Raw genomic sequence first — 16,914 nt, forward strand, 5'->3', positions numbered from 1 at the left:
TTTTTCTTCTTTCAAACAATCTAATGCAATTTGTTCAAACAGGTAAAATAGACAGCTCATATAGATCTGACCACTCCGGGGTCGTTTTACATTTAAAGCTACAGCACTTTATAACCGGTAAGGGACTATGGAAGTTTAACAATTCCCTATTTAAAGATAAAACATATGTACAAACCATTCAGGAAACCATTTCAAATATTAAATGTCAATACACAATCCCTCTATATGATCTTAAAAATATCAACAATATCTTAAATGAAGACATTCAGTTTATAATTAATGATCAACTGTTTTTGGAAGTTTTACTAATGGAAATAAGAGGGAGAACCATTTCACACTCAGCATTCAAAAAGAAAACAGTAGATGTTAAAGATAAAAAAAAATAATAGAGGAAATACAAGTATTAGAAGAAGATGAATGTACAGTTAATTCCGATTTGTTAGAAGAAAAAAAAAAAAACCCGAGTTCATAGAAATTAGACGAAATAAATTAAAAGGGCATTTTATTAGATCTAGGGCAAAGTGGGTCGAAGAAGGAGAAAAGCCGACAAAATATTTTTGTAATATGGAATCACGCAACTTTCATAATAAACTAAATTCTAGATTAGAACTTGAAGATGGTAGTATAATAACAGACCAAAAACAAATTCTAGAAGAAACGAAAGTATTTTATCAAAAACTCTTCTCCAAAACAAATCAAGCAAATAACGAAAACATCCAGTATATCTACAACATTGAGGCTAATAAGTTAACAGATACAGAAGCACAGGAACTTGAAGGAGAAATAACATATTCAGAAGCATTAACGTTCCTTAAAACTATGAAAAACGATAAAAGCCCAGGGTCGGATGGATTTTCTGCGTAGTTTTTAAAAATGTTTTGGAAGGATCTCAGGCATTTTATTGTTAGGTCCATTATTTACAGCTATAATATTAACGAAATGTCCAACACATAAAAATTAGGAATTATTACACGTATACCAAAACCCAATAAACCTAAACACTTTTTAAAAAACGGCGACCAATTACACAATTAAATTGTTTATACAAAATTGCCTCTGGCTGCATTGCTAACAGAATTAAAAAAGTGCTAGATAAAATAATTTCAAAAGATCAAATTGGGTTCATTAAAGGTCGATTCTTAGCTGAAAATATAAGACTAATATACGATATAATGCAATATACAGAAGTTAATAAAATTCCAGGCTTATTGTTCCTGGTAGATTTTGAAAAGGCTTTTGACTCTGTCTCTTGGTCGTTCGTTGAACAAGCACTTGAGGTTTTCAATTTTAAAATGTCAATTAAATGATGGATTAAAACATTTTATAATAACTCAGAATCAAGGATTTTACAAAATGGATTTCTGTCTGAAAGTTTTAAACTAGAAAGAGGTTGTAGACAAGGCGATCCACTTTCCCCCTATATTTTCATAATTTGCGCCGAGATACTAGCTATATTAATAAGAAATTCAAAGGATATCAAAGGTATAACTGTAAAAGAGCAAGAATATTTAATATCGCAGTACGCTGATTTCACCTCCTTCATTTTAGATGGAACCCACACATCCCTGGATAGCACTCTAAAAATATTAGACCTGTATGCCAACGTATCTGGATTAAACATAAACTACTCGAAATAAAAAATCATCTGGACTGGCAGTAAAAGATATTCAAAATATTTTTTCTTCATCCAAAATGGAAGTTAGAATGGGGTGCAGAAACCTTTTCCTTACTAGGAGTATATTTTTCAGTTAATATTGAAGAAATGATTCAAACTAACTTTGAACCGAAGTTAATGGAGATGAAATTTTTTTTTAAACAATGGTCCACTAGAAAATTAGCTCCAGTGGGTCGCGTCGTTGTTATCAAAACCTTAATAATTAAAAAAATAACACATTTATTAATTGCATTACAAAATGTACCAGATCAAGTAACAAAACAAATAACTAAACTGTGTTTTAATTTTATATGGCAAAACAAACCAGAAAAAGTCAAAAGATAAGTACTAATACAAGACTATGTAAATGGAGGCATCAAAATGCTAAACATTAGAAATTTTACAACTGCGTTAAAAGCTACTTAGTTAAGAAGACTTCTAATATCAAACTCGAAATGGAGATATCTTTCCCAAGCTGTAACAGGTTTAACGACAGTAAATAATATTATGATTAAATATGGAGACTATTATATTCAGCTAAAATAACAAAAATTAAAATAATTTTTGGAAAGATGTGTTACAAAGCTGGCTTACCATTCAATAGAAAGAAAAGCCTGATAATAATGAAGATGTAATGAGCCTAAACATTTGGTACAATAGCAAAATTAAAAAAAAAACCGGCAAACCTTTTATTTATATAAAGTATTTGCAAAAAGGCATAATATTTATTCAAGATCTAATAGACGAAAATGGGACATTAATGAATAACAATACTTTCATAACAAAATATCAAGTACAATCCAATTTTTTAGAATATGCTTCTTTAATAAGGGCCATTAAATTATATATTTGTAAAACAACAAAATCAAACAACCAAAGTTTTAACACTGTTTGCAACCCGATTCTTCCGTTTAAAATAAAACTATTTTTAAAAGATACAAACCTAAGTAAGCAAATATACGCAATATTAAATCGCACTACAATAGTTCCTACGTCCCAAAAACGATATTAAGTATTGGGGTTTGACTTCACTTCACAAGTATGGGGAAAGTATTATGCTCTACCATTCAAAACTATTAAAGACCCATCTTTATTATGGTTTCAGTATAAATTTTACACAGGATAACAGCTACAAACATATTTCTAAATAAAATAAAATATGTTGATTCTAGTATTTGCGATTTTTGCCATCTTATACCAGAAACACTGGAACACTTATTTTATGATTGCTCTAAAGTTAGTCCTATGGAAAGCAGTAGAAGAATGGGCATTATAAAAAGGTGAAAAATTTCAGTTGGATAAAAACATGGTTTTATTTGGTATCATAACAAAAAAGCATTGTTTTATTAATTGGTTGATTATTAATATTAAGTATTATATATATAGAATGAGATTACAAAAAATCAGATTAAATAAAAACGCAATGCTAAGATTCATTATTGATAAAATACAGATTGAAAAATATATATTTTATAAAAATTGCCTGTAAAAAGACTTTGATGATCAGTGGGAACCTTGGCAGAAGTTCCTCAAACAAATTGTATAAATTCATGTATAAACTTATTAATTACAAAATATACGAATATGCTAATAAACATACTTTTATGCAAAATATCGCCAGTTCGGAAAACGTATCTCGACTTTCTATAATTTCTTTTCTTTTTAAGATCTCATTGATCTTATTTACCTTTCAAGAAAGATTTTTTTCCTTCTCTCACTCTTTGTTTCTATTTCTAGTACTCTTCTTCCTAGTCTCCAGAATATTTCCCCTTCAGTTATGTAAGGCTTTTATCCCGTTTTACAGTATCATGTTAAGGCTGTTTCATCTTAATATTGAATACTATGTATGTGTGCATACGGCTCGCGCCGTTTGTGTTCCCTTTCGTCTGTCTTCGGCTTCATCCCTGTTACTCTACACGTCCGTGTCTGTCTGTCTCTCTCTCCCCCCCCCCCCCCCCCTCACTCTCTCTCTCCCCCCATCTCTCTCTCTCATACGGGTTCGGGTAAATTATTAACATGCTTATATGCCACTAGAGCTTCAAGCATGTCTGCCCCGGGGCCGAGCTCTGGATAGCCAGGGGTCTGCTCCGGACCAGAAATTTAACGGGACAATTTAGAAAATTACTCTAAAAATAAAAATAAATATGGGGACAATTAATAAAAATTTATTTGGTGTAATTCCAAAATTTAATTTGATATTATAATAAAATAAAAAACGGGCTATTCCAAAAGACAATATTTTTTTTTACAAACAATTAAAATTCTAAATTAAGCCCTGTGTGGGGAGAAAGGGAGGATTGAAGGTTGGGCAAAGGCCAAAGGAAGTTGTTATTAGGTTTTATAATTAACAGTAATTAAAGAGGGGTATCGAGCATATCGGTAACTAGGGTGTGACCGAAATGGGGGGGGGGGGGGGGGGTAAGCGCGAAGATAGAGGAGAGGGGGCAAGCCCCCAGACAAACCTGCCTCACCCTACGGCCTAAACCGCCTACGCCTAAGCGTCTTAACCCTAAATTCTGGTGGAATATTCATCCCCCCACCGCCCCACCGATCCACCCCCCCCCCCCCATCCCCCCCCCCACCCGTCCAACCGTCGTGCCCTCCAATTTCAGCATCCCTCGTGTAGTTTTCCAACGGTGGTGTCCCTAGGACAGGGACACAGATTATTTAACCAGCGCTGGAGGCAGAGGTTAAAAGTTATTAGTTGATATAAGTAATAGTTGAGTCTGGCAAGTCGTGGCGGTGAAACGTATTCTGAAGACAAGAAGAATCGAGGCGCCTCTCTGTTGACCAAAAGAACAAAAACGTTACGTCATTCAACAGACACTGTCACCCTTTAGTTTAGAAATCCAAACGACTGAGAGACGGTATGGGTAAACCAGGTCACAGAACGCCGGCATAGGAGCAGTATCCCGCCCTATTAATTTTTTTTATTAAATCAAAAGATTTCTAAAAACTGGATAAAAAAAAACTCATTAAAAGAGCATGCCAGTAAACATATTAAAATTTAAAAAAAAGCCAAACACCAATATAAATTTTAAATAGATAGATCAAATAATAAAAATTAAGGACAAGCCGGCGAAGGGTGGGGTCATTACTGTCAGATAATAGCCCCTGCCCAATACAAACCTGAAGCTGACCCTCTCTCTTCTCTCTCTCTCTCTCTCTCTCTCTCTCACTCTCTCACTCTCTCTCTCTCTCTCTCTCTCTCTCTCTCCTGCTGATTATACTCTACTGTTTTGTCGCTTTAGATTTTTCTTCAGTTTTCTTCTTTCAATCCAAGACAACAATTGTCTCTCTGTCTATTTCTGTTTCTCTCTCTCCCACACAGACACACACACATGCTCTATCTCTCTCTCTTGCCATTAACATACCACATTGATGTTTTAGTCGTTTCTTTTCTTTTCTCTTTTGAATCCAAGAGATCATTGATAGCGACTTTCTCTTCTTACACTCACAGCATTCTAAATACCGGTACACAAGTCAATGTTGAAAAACAAAATGAAAATAAAAAAATACAATATAGAAATATAGTTTAAACAAGGAGCAAATCTCTATTTGAACTTAAACTAATTGATTGTCTTTATAACTAAGGATGTTGTCTTTTTTTCTTTAATTTTTAAATTTATCAACTATAGAGGTGGTTCCAGGATTTTAATTGAGAGGAAGCAACAGCACTTGATGGGATACATAGGACATACACACGACTGATAGAAATATTTGATTTATTGCCAAACTGTCTGTTTGTTATAGAAATTGCCTACTCTGGTCCATTTAAATTAGTGTTGGGGAACTGGAATTTCACAATCGGTCATCAGTTATAATGAATCAGTTTGCACTAATTTAATAATTTAAATACACTCACCATATATTCTACCCACCCACCACCAAGAACCTGAATGTAGATTATAAACTCACACTCATGCATACATGCACTCACTCTCACAATCACTCTAGCTCTCATATCTCTCTCGTCTCTCTCATCTTTCTCTCTCCAGTCTCTCTCATCTTCCATCTTCCATCTCCCTCTCTCTTCTCTCATCTTCCATCTTCCATCTCCCTCTCTCTCTCTCTCTCTCTCTCTCTCTCTCTCTCTCTCTCTCTCTCTCACTCTCTCTCTCTCTCTCTCTCTCTCTCTCTCCTGCTGATTATACTCTACTGTTTTGTCGCTTTAGATTTTTCTTCAGTTTTCTTCTTTCAATCCAAGACAACAATCGAGCAGTCTTTGTTCGACTGCACTCATCACATTCTGAAAACAAGTTTTCAAGTATCAATGTTCTGAAATGCATTACCGGGTATTGGGATAAAACATACTTTTGTCACAAATTATGCATGCACATACCTCGGTCCTGGTAGGCTTATAATTGACAAAAAGAAAAACCTCAGATCTGTATAATACATTTTCTTTTATTACTATTTAAAAAAATAAATTAATATTATTTGAGTTTTAATTAAAGGGTAGGCTTAATTAATTGGTTCTCTTATATGTTATGTATTTCTGCCTGAGGGGTCATTCATAATTATCAATATTTTTTACGTGTACAAACCTTTTCATATTTGGGTACCACCATCCTAAATGTTGATTTTGTAAGTAACATTTTATCAAAAGTTTTTGTTTGTTTAATTTAAAGTCGTACACTGGCATCAACCCCTGCATTGTAAGTAAATCTTAATGATGAGTTTGTTATTTGTTTCAAGGATTGAAAATGATGTAATATTTTGTGATTTCATCTCCTAATATTATGCTTCCGACTTAAAATCTTGGATTCGCATAATCCAGCTGAAGTCGTAACATGCTATATGATTATGTTTCATTTGCCAATATGATGTAAGATTCATTTATACCAGTGCTGGTATTCATCGACTGAAACAGTGATAGAAATGAGCAGAATTTTTCAATAGTCTACCGGACAAGTACATCTACAAATCTACTTGTCCATCAATACTTTTACTTGTCCAAATAAGTTGTTAATTTTATTAAAGAGCAAGGACAGTGTTTGTCATTGCTCAAAATGAAACAGCATTATACATTTTTACTTGTCCACTGGGCAACCACTAAGGCACATTTTGCTTGTCCCAGCAGATTATCACTTGTCATAACAAACAGATAAGTGCTTATTTCGAACACTGTGAAAGGTGAAAGTGACACAACAGTTAACACGCGAATGACAAGTGCATGATTAAGAACAATGGGGTTGTAAGGAGATGACAATTTATATATATACAACGCAGTCAGTCCGCAGTGACATGCCTGTTCAATCTTTATCTTTTAATTATATTACATCAAAGTGATGGAACATATTTAATGTGATATACAATTAAAATTATTTTCTTTAATAATGGCATAATTTTTATTAGGAAATCTGTCACCAAGACCGAATGCCCTCTTTTCAAACCCAAGTAAATCTTTATAGTTTTTGGTCACTCGGCATCTGAAAAGGGTTGTATATTTTGTCAATATAAATTACAGAGAAAATTGTATTAAACTATTGGAACGATCTCTCTCTCTCTCTATATGTATATCTACAAATATCTCATCATCAGGCCAACCATAACACTTTATGTGACTAGTAGGAGTGTTTGTTGAACATTTTACTGAACCCCCCCCCCCCCCCCCCTGCAATTCAGTGGGTCCCTTCAGTCAACCAAGTTCAATTGTTTAGTTGGAACACACTTAATGCTGGTCATTTAGATGCATGTTCAATCATGCCTGATGGCACAGAGATTCAGATACTTAATAATAACTGTGCAGTTACTGTTTTAATATTTACTTTTAATCTGTTTTCAATTTACAAAGTATATTTTATTTTTAACAATAAGGAAAAAATACATCTTTAAAACAAAAATCCAATATAGTCACATCTCCTAATATTACGCCTCCGACTTAAAATCTTGGATTTGCGGAATCGCAGAATCCAGCTGAATTTTCAGCATGCTTTGTGATTGTATCCATGACCAACTGATTTGAAGTGTTCTGAATTGTGACATGATCCAACAATTCAGTAGGAACACACTAGTCTGGTGAACAGCACGGGACCCCTTTCAATAATGTTTCAGTTACAGACATAAGAGATGACAGGTTTCTTCCTTATTATTATTATTATTATTATTATTAGGCGCGTGTGCAAATTATTTTGACTGGTTCACAAAGTGGTATTTCGGTTTTAATGTATAGCATAAAAAACCAGTGTACTGTTGCATGTTTCATCGTCCAAAGGTTGGCTAATTATTACTTAACCCAGTTGAATCCAGTTCTACGTGCTGGGACAAGTTCAGCCTGCTGTTTGTGCGTGTGTGCACGCATGTTAATCTTGCACTTTTATAGCCAAAACTCCTCCAGATAAGACACCGTCCTTCCACCCCAAAAAGGTAGTAGTAGGCTAATAATAATAATAATAATAATAATAATAATAGTAGTAGCAGCAGTAGCAGTAGCAGCAGCAGTAGTAATAGTAATAATAAATGTGTATTATTATTATTATTATTATTATTACATGTATTATAATGTTGGTAAAATCACGTTGCGATGGGGGGGGGGGGGGGGGGGCGGTTGTTACAGAAAACCAGTGCTCTACAAAGCAAGTTCAAATTTACTCTTCCCTGGCCAGTAAAGTATAATATTTTTAGTCGCCAGCCACTTATATTTAGTAGCCAGCTAATATATACTTGTAATTAAATCGATTCATCTGCCATTTTACGGCACATTACTAATGCCGTAATTGTTATGAGGACCACATTCGAATGAACTTGTGAAGGGGTAATTCCTAGTTGTTAACTAGTAATTACAAGTTACTGTTTGTGTCCCGTGCCACTAAAACAGTGAAGGACTATGAACTATCATTATCAAATTCCATACCCAATAATTTTAATAATAAACGAAATTAAGCGAATTACTATTTTAATGGCACTGCTAAGATATGCATTTAAATTGCAGTACTCATTCAAAGTTAAATAAAAGCATTGTGATAATAATTACCAGGCTTCAACATGTTACTAGTAGTTGCCAATCGGCCACCTTACTTTTGGTTTAAATAATATTTATTTTCGTAAAATACTGCCTTGCAAATCTGTAAATACTGTTTTGTAAATAGCTGTGTCTTTAAAGCCATCTAAAGTCAAGTCATGAAAATATAAACATGTTTCATCCTCCACTGGTGAACATGACTTCCGACGTGATTAAAACAACATTTTTGACTGGAGACGTCGTTATTGTGGAGGGACCCGTCATCACGATAAGCACGACACGATTGGAGCGCAGAATAAACGCATATATAAGTCGACATTTAAAATAATTAATGTTTGAGTTTGAAACAGACAAGTAAAGAAACACAGTGAAATCAACAATCTCATTTTAAAAAAAAGAAAGAAAATGTTTTATTTAACGACGCACTCGACACATTTTATTTACAGTTATATGGCGTCAGACATATGGTTAAGCACCACACAGATTTGAGAGGAAACCTGCTGTCGCCACTTCATAGGCTACTCTTTCCGATTTGCAGCAAGGGATATTTTATTTGCGCTTCCCACAGGCAGGATAGCACAAACCATGGCCTTTGTTGAACCAGTTATGGATCACTGGTCGGTGCAAGTGGTTTACACCTACCCATTGAGCCTTGCGGAGCACTCACTCAGGGTTTGGAGTCGGTATCTGGATTAAAAATCCCATGCCTCGATTGGGATCCGAACCCAGTACCTACCAGCCTGTAGACCGATGGCCTAACCACGACGCCACCGAGGCCGGTAAAAAATCTCATTTTAATACATAAATAAAACCTGGCTCTAAATGGACAGGACCGATTTGGTCCAAAACTGAACTGGGGCCGAATTATTTCCAAACACTTGAAATTCAAGTATTACCTCCCTTAACGTCACTGTTATTCCTAGTCCGATTAACTTGTCTCAAACTTTTATTTTTCCAACAAACTACCGATAGAAAACACGTTTTATGGAAGATACATTGCTACTGGTCCACTGTTTTCCGACGTCCAGTTTTGTTTCCAGATTAAAGTAAAAATTATTGGACAGTCGCCAACTGGCAAATGTGATTTCATTTTTAAAAACGCCAGGGAATGTTTTTAGTTGCCATGGTATTTTTGAAACATGGGTGTATAGCTCTGCTCTCCAAATAGCTGTTATTTTTTCTCAGAATATCAACAATAAGTGTGATATGGTGGTTATGTAGATGGTTGAATAAAGTACTTTTAGGTACAAAATCAAATGTATATATTGTCATATAATATTTTGTTGGTCAGTAATTAGGTCAACCATCCGTGACAGAGCGCGTTTAAGTGTAGAAATACTAACAAAAAGGTAGGTATTTAGTTTAAACAATATTTTATTCCATTTGCTGGTGGGATTGGTCGACAGGCTACAAGCCTATATTAGGACCTTTCCCTACACTTTTTTACAAACAAACTGACAAGATGACAGACAAAGTACAATTAATAACTAACAATAATAATAATAATAAAACATAATAGTAGATGAATAACATAAAAGTGAGCTACAAAAAGGAAAGGTACATACATAGAAATAATACAGGTAGAGAAATGTAACAGTTTCAAAACATTTAGTGCTTACAATAAAGTCATGCACAAATTTTAAAATGTCTATATTTTCCTGATTAGTGTAGATCGCCAAATAATCAAACATTATAGTTAAATGGGTATTTCGATGCACCCTGAACAGAGGGCAATGACACAAGAAATGTTTGGCATCTTCCACATGAAGCCCACAAACACATTTTGGATTATCCAAGATATGACACTTAAATTTATGGCCATTTAGGTTACTGTTACCCATTCTAAGTCAACAGTGAAGTATCTGCTGACGTCTTTCACCAAAATAAAAAGTATGATGGTATAGGTCAGTCACATTAATTCTATGTTTGAACCTAGTTAGATAGGTATTTGAATAACTGTCTGTTTATAAATATTGATATGCTTTAGAACCAAATGCTAATGCTCACAGAAACTGGCCACACATGATACCTGTTTGTATCACATTATTTCTGTGAAACTTGTTAGTAACCTCTTGGCGTCTCTTGTGATGTTTTTATTAGCAAAACGACTGAAGCGCGAGCGTGCTCATGAAATTCACGAAAATCGCCGAGTCTCGAACTTAGAATACTCTCGATTTTACAATACTCGACCATACTATTTTTTTGCGCAATTTATTATTTAGCAAACGGCAGAGTAGCCTACTCGGACTAAAACAAACTTCACCACTTTTATTCAAGCTAAACCACCATCAAGCATAATAATTAAATTAGACTTACTATCATCCGAGAAATACATATCTACTGCGGATGGCCATTAATATGTTAAAATTTGGATCTATTACGTTTCTATTCAACGTTGCTAAGACGAGTAGTTTCCCTTTGCTGACGGAGGCGTTAGGTCTCACCACACAGATGTCATCTGTCATTGAAATCCAAGTTAAATTGCTCAAATTCGAATGAAGATTGCCAATAGAACGTGTTCTCGTTGGCACTAAAAATATACACCATTACGAACATACATTATATAAGCATTTATTTTACAGGTCCAAACCACCTGTTCAGGAACCGAATCACAACTACCGCCTCTTCCGCTATACACCCATGTTTCAAAAGGTCAATGCACAATGGGCAAAATTCAGTCAGAATGCTTGCTATTGAAAAATACCAATTGTTTTAATTCTTTCCCAATTACTAGAAGTGAATATGTGAACAACAACATATGTCACAATTAGGAACTACAGTGGATGAATGAACAATCTGATTAAAATTAGCTCTACTGGGTCTACCAGTAGATCTAACAGCATTGACCCCCCATGTCCAGGTGACATTTCATCTATAAATAACAATTTTAATATCGACCAATTACATTACGCCTCTTGTCGATTCTTGTCATACCCAAGCTGACCTTCAAGCGATGAAGTTGATTAGCGAGAATGTGGTGATCTCTCTCTCTCTCTCTCCCCACCCCCCACCCTGGGGGCTGTGCTGCGTGTACTTGGCCCGCTGGTCAAGTACCGCATCGAGCACAATGGGGACAATGCCACTGTAATCTTGTGTTACGGAGCCAACAAGACACCTGCAGTGAAGGGGAGAATCCGGAGGCGGCGACCTAAGACTTCGCAGGGGGGACTTAATTTGGCGGCTCAACCGCCAGGGGCAGTCCCTCCTGTTCCGAAGAGGAAAACGAGACCAACAGGGGCGATACAGGGCGACCCAAACCCGGTGGCTAAACCACCGGGAGCGGGTCATTCTGCTCGGCCGCCCCCAGAGACTCGACAGAAGCACTTGCCAGGAGCGGAACAGGGGGGACCAAAGCTGTCAGCTCCACTGACAGTGGCGATCCCTCCTGTGGACCCACCAGCTGAGATGGATACTTGGCACGTGAGAATCATGGACCCCCCCCCCCCCCCAGCTAGCCCACAAGCGCCTCCAAACGTTGTTGTCCAAGGAGCGGGGCAACGAGAGCTCAAGAGAAGGAAGGTGTCAACGGCCGCCGAACCGGAAACACCCAACCGCTCTGATTGGGCTATCGTCTGCGACCAACTCCATCCCAAGTACCGGGCGTCGATCTTTGGAGACTACTCCAGGCCCAGCCAATTGACCGGACCTTGGTCGGAAAACCACTGGCGAAGAATAACAGACAGAAGAGGGAAATACCAAATACAGTTATTAACAGAAGGAAACATCGACTATCTTTATATGACTGCACAGCAGGACGGTCTGTTCAGGCAGGGAATTCTGAGCCCAGATATGCTCAACACTACCATCCATCGCATCATGAAGATCGTGCTGCGAGGCATTTATCTGGACGTCATCGATAAGAACCTCGAGCTCCTCAACGCAGCTCTCCCGTCCTTCAAGCCTGAACAGACCATCACCTCGCCATGAATCCTGCTGCGCCAACCTTAACTAGGACAGGTAACAACCTCCTTTTTGGGCTAGTTGGACTTTAAACATTTTCGATCGAGTTCAAAATTCTTATGTTTATTTTTTTATAAATAGTCTGACGCATTTTACTTTGGCGCCCGATCAATTGCTCAAAATCACCTTAAAACCTTTTCGGCCGAGCAGTCTTAACAATTTTTTTGGCTTAACTTAGAATCCAGACATGTTTTGGATGCAGTTATTCTCAGTAGACTTAGGATTTTGACAGGTTTTACCAAGGAATCGAAATTCAGCCAATCACAGCACGGCTATCACTTGGTGTCTGCTATTTGGTCCGCGCTCTCGCTGGACTTCACTAAATGGTTTTATTCCAAATTCCGTCCACTTCAAACTCAATCCCCCCCCCCCCCCCCCCCCCCCCCCCCCCCCCTCCTGCTCCGGAATTAGTCACTGGCGAAGTCAGAGGCTAAGTCCGCGGTGGGCGTGCCTGAACCTTAATTGGATAGGGGCACGTTAAACGAGTTCCCATCCCATCCCATCCCATTACGCCTCTTATAGCGTTATTCGGGAGCATACAAATTCTAAATATATCGGGCTAGACTATTTATGCAATAGGCTATCCCGAGTACTCTGACTGTAAAAGAGCTAGACGGACATTTGGATATAAATACGCTCTCATTACAGTCACAGACAGGATAGCACATACCACGGCCGTTGATATACCAGTCGTGGTGCACTGGGTGAAGCGAGAAATAGCGCAATGGACCCACCGATGGGGATCGATCCCAGACCGACAACGCATCAAGTGACCGCTTTACCAAAGGGCTGTGGACAATCACTAAAGCAACAGAGAGTGGTACACACACACACACACACACACACACACACACACACACACACACACACACACACACACACAAAACTATTACATTCACGTTTTCTCAAGGTGAAAAAAGTATTTCATCTACGAGTCGTATGCCTGCTTGGCCAGTGCACCACGACTGGTATATCAAAGGCCGTGGTATGTGCTATCCTGTCTGTGGGATGGTGCATAGGCCTATAAAAGATCACTTGCTACTAATGATAAAAAGTAGCGGGTTTCCTCTCTAACACAATGATAAAATTACCAAATATTTGACATCCAATAGCCGATGATTAATGAATCAATGTGCTCTAGTGGTGTCGTTACACAAAACAAACTTTTTTTTGTGATTGTCGAGCACTTGTCGTTTTGAGACGGCCCCTGGAAGACGGAATGGCTGAGTGGGCGTTCATGTGACGCAACGTCACGATATAGGTCGGCGAACTTAGAATTCTGCTGTCCGGAGTTTGCCGAAGCTTAGTTGAATGTGGTTGCTGTTGGGTTTCTTTCTGTAGTGTGTGTATTAGTGATTAATATCTGAATTTTTTTTAATCAATAACTCAAAAAAGGTCGATTGAAATGTATTTGACGTCAAACATAGGATTGTTGTGGTATTAGAGCGGAAATCTTTTACTACTTTTTGGTGGTCAGCCCAAAAATTACATAGCTTGGTCTCAATCGGAACACCTCGTCACATTCCGCTACGCTAAATGTAGGCTCGGACACAAGTTGTAGGAATAGGGCCTACACCAAATGTTCATGTATTTGGTGACGCGGTTAGGGCGAAGTTCGTAACATAATGTAGTTCGATCAAAAACCCAAAATTGTTTCGTGATGGATTTGTATTTTCAATCTGTTTTAGAAACTTCTGAAAAAGGTTACTTCAACATATTTAATTATAGTTAAAATTGAAGAAATTGTAATAAATTAATAAATTTGACACGCATTTTACTCCGTAGCTGGACCATTATTATATAAAACGATCGGTAAGAAATGTCCAAAATAACAACAGGAATATTTATTTGTTTATAAAATTACCTTTCTTTTGATATATGTGATAATTAAAAACTAGTTTTTTTCGTGAGGAAGCTTTGGCATGTGGGCCATCAGTATGTACTTTTAACTTCTCAACAGATTCATTAAGTTTGTCAACAACTATATACATTCATACACACATACACCAGCACCACAATAAAAAAATATATAATTATAAAATATAAAATTTAAAATTACCGGAAGAAGAAATTTAAAAAACAGAAAGAACGACCAAGCGCGATAAAATTCCGAGGACGACAGCGGATAGTCAGGTTTAATAATATATATTATACAGTGAGTAAAGCTCAAATATTAAATTATATTAAAGAATGTTATAGTGACACTATATAAATATAATGTTATCATAATTAAAGTTGCAAAAAGCAATATATGATAAAGTATCGCCTAATTCAGTTAAATGTATCCATCCGTCAACACAAGAGGATAATACACATTTGTGTGACAGATATATAATAGATAAAAAAGAAGTATGAATAAGACAATATATAAATAAAGCCCCACCGATGCTAAACCTGGGCCATGTACTGAGCCCGCCCGTCGCCGCTGAAGGATAGTACACAACGTACAGCTAATGACGGGCCCAATTACGCATTAACCTCACGTAAGAGAAGTCCACGAGTAACAATAAGTGAGGCAATTACAAGGAAAGAACAACAAAAGGAAACAGCTTAAGAATAGGTGGAGACAGCCAAAGCGAGAAAATAATTTAAATGCCGACCTTGGATTGGAAAACAAAGGCCATCAACAACCTGTCTATTACTGTTTCATGATTTTTTTGTGTGGATTTAATAAATTAAATGAATTAAATATAATATTATTCTTTCCAAAATAATCTTCCAGTTTCAGTCTAATTTTGGTGTGCTTGGTGCATTCAATCAGATAATGATTCACATTATCAATTTTATTACACACCAAGCAGTTGGGTGTATCAGATTTCCTAACTTTAAATTTTGTGTCATTTAATCCAAAAGATACACCAATTCTAAGCCTAGCTATTGTTTTAGTTGCTTTAACATTAAAAGAAACTGGACTAGGTGTTGAGACCCTTGGTTTAATATGGGAGTGCCACACTGGTGTGATGGTTCCATTCGGTCTGCCATAATTCACCAAAGTGTGGCTCTGCCATAGAACAAATCTCGCTAACGTTATACTCCACAGAGATACCAACCTTAGGGTCCCGCAAACACTTCTTGGCATTGGCGTCAGCCAGTTCATTACCCTCGATACCAATATGAGCTGGGACCCACTCGAGGACAACAGACACCTGTTTGACAACTAATTTATTATAAAATTTAAATATTTTAAAAATAATTTCCGGTCTGACGCTATTAGTTCCAGAGATAGCCTGGAGGGCACTAAGGCTGTCGGAGAAAACCACATATCTAAGAGGGCTATGAAATTTATGGTAGTTATCAATCCACATCAACGCATAAAGGATGGCCATTAACTCGGTTGTATAAACTGATGTATGATCTGTTAGCCTAGCCCTAACGGCAACAGGTTTACTTTGGATGTTTATATTTTTGACAATAAAGACCATTTCTGTCCTGCCGGTGGCCGAGTCCTTCGACCCGTCTGTATATACTTGTACAACATCCGGGTAAAAGTCATCAACCACCGCACGAAATAAAATATTTTGATGTTTATGGTTTTCTGTTTTAAGTATTTCGTTGCGGATGTGGTAGTTGATAATAGGGGTGCCGATCTGCCATGGAAATTCAAAATTAATATTAGCCCTGCTAATCGGCAGACCAGCAACTCCAAAATCAACTAAAAATTTATTTAAGTAAGATATTATAGATGCGTGGTTGTCCCTGACAGTAACTAGCTTAACAGGTTTGATTAAGTTAATAGGTGAATCAGGCACTAATTTTTTTGTTTTACTTAAATATTTAACTCCTTGCTTGATTCGTCTAAGTGTTAAAGGGACAACACCCAATTCAGCTAAGACACTATCATATGGGGTACAGATAGTTCCCCCAACTATTATTTTGAGGGCCCTACCATACATCGCATCAAGTTTTCTCAGTTGAGCATCAGTGGCGCATCCAAAGGCAAGGGCCCCATGTTGGAGTCTAGACACTATGAAGGCTTCAAAGATCATGAGGAGGGTTTTCCTGTCTGAACCCCATGAAGTGCCCGACAACACACGGATTAAATTGATATAGAAAATACAGTTGTCAGTCACCTCAGCAATGTGCTCCCCAAAACTAATGGAATTGTCAAAGATCACACCCAGAAATTTGACTGATTGCACCTGACTAATAACTGCATTATTTAACTTTAATTATAAATTAAAAATACTTTTGAATTTTCTAGATTTTTGAAAAACTATGGCTTTAGTTTTGGCCTTTGAGATGGTAACACCACAAGATTCCGTCCATCTATATAGGTTATTTACATCCTTCTGGAGGTCTTGTTGGATATCTTCATAAGAGTCACCTATTCTCCAGA

At 36.9% G+C, this 16,914-nt stretch overlaps 1 long non-coding RNA gene across 1 annotated transcript; it reads right to left on the reverse strand.

The window, feature by feature from the left end:
* Positions 1 to 5,027: 5,027 nt before the first annotated feature.
* Positions 5,028 to 11,040, reverse strand: LOC121382670. The gene is made up of 3 exons (XR_005959203.1): positions 10,935 to 11,040; positions 5,814 to 5,903; positions 5,028 to 5,118 (listed from the first exon to the last, which is right to left on the reverse strand). It is a non-coding gene; the product is annotated as an uncharacterized LOC121382670 (long non-coding RNA).
* Between the last annotated feature and the right edge of the window lie 5,874 nt (positions 11,041 to 16,914).

Source organism: Gigantopelta aegis, chromosome 10, assembly GCF_016097555.1.
Source record: "Gigantopelta aegis isolate Gae_Host chromosome 10, Gae_host_genome, whole genome shotgun sequence".
NCBI lineage: Eukaryota > Metazoa > Mollusca > Gastropoda > Neomphalida > Peltospiridae > Gigantopelta > Gigantopelta aegis.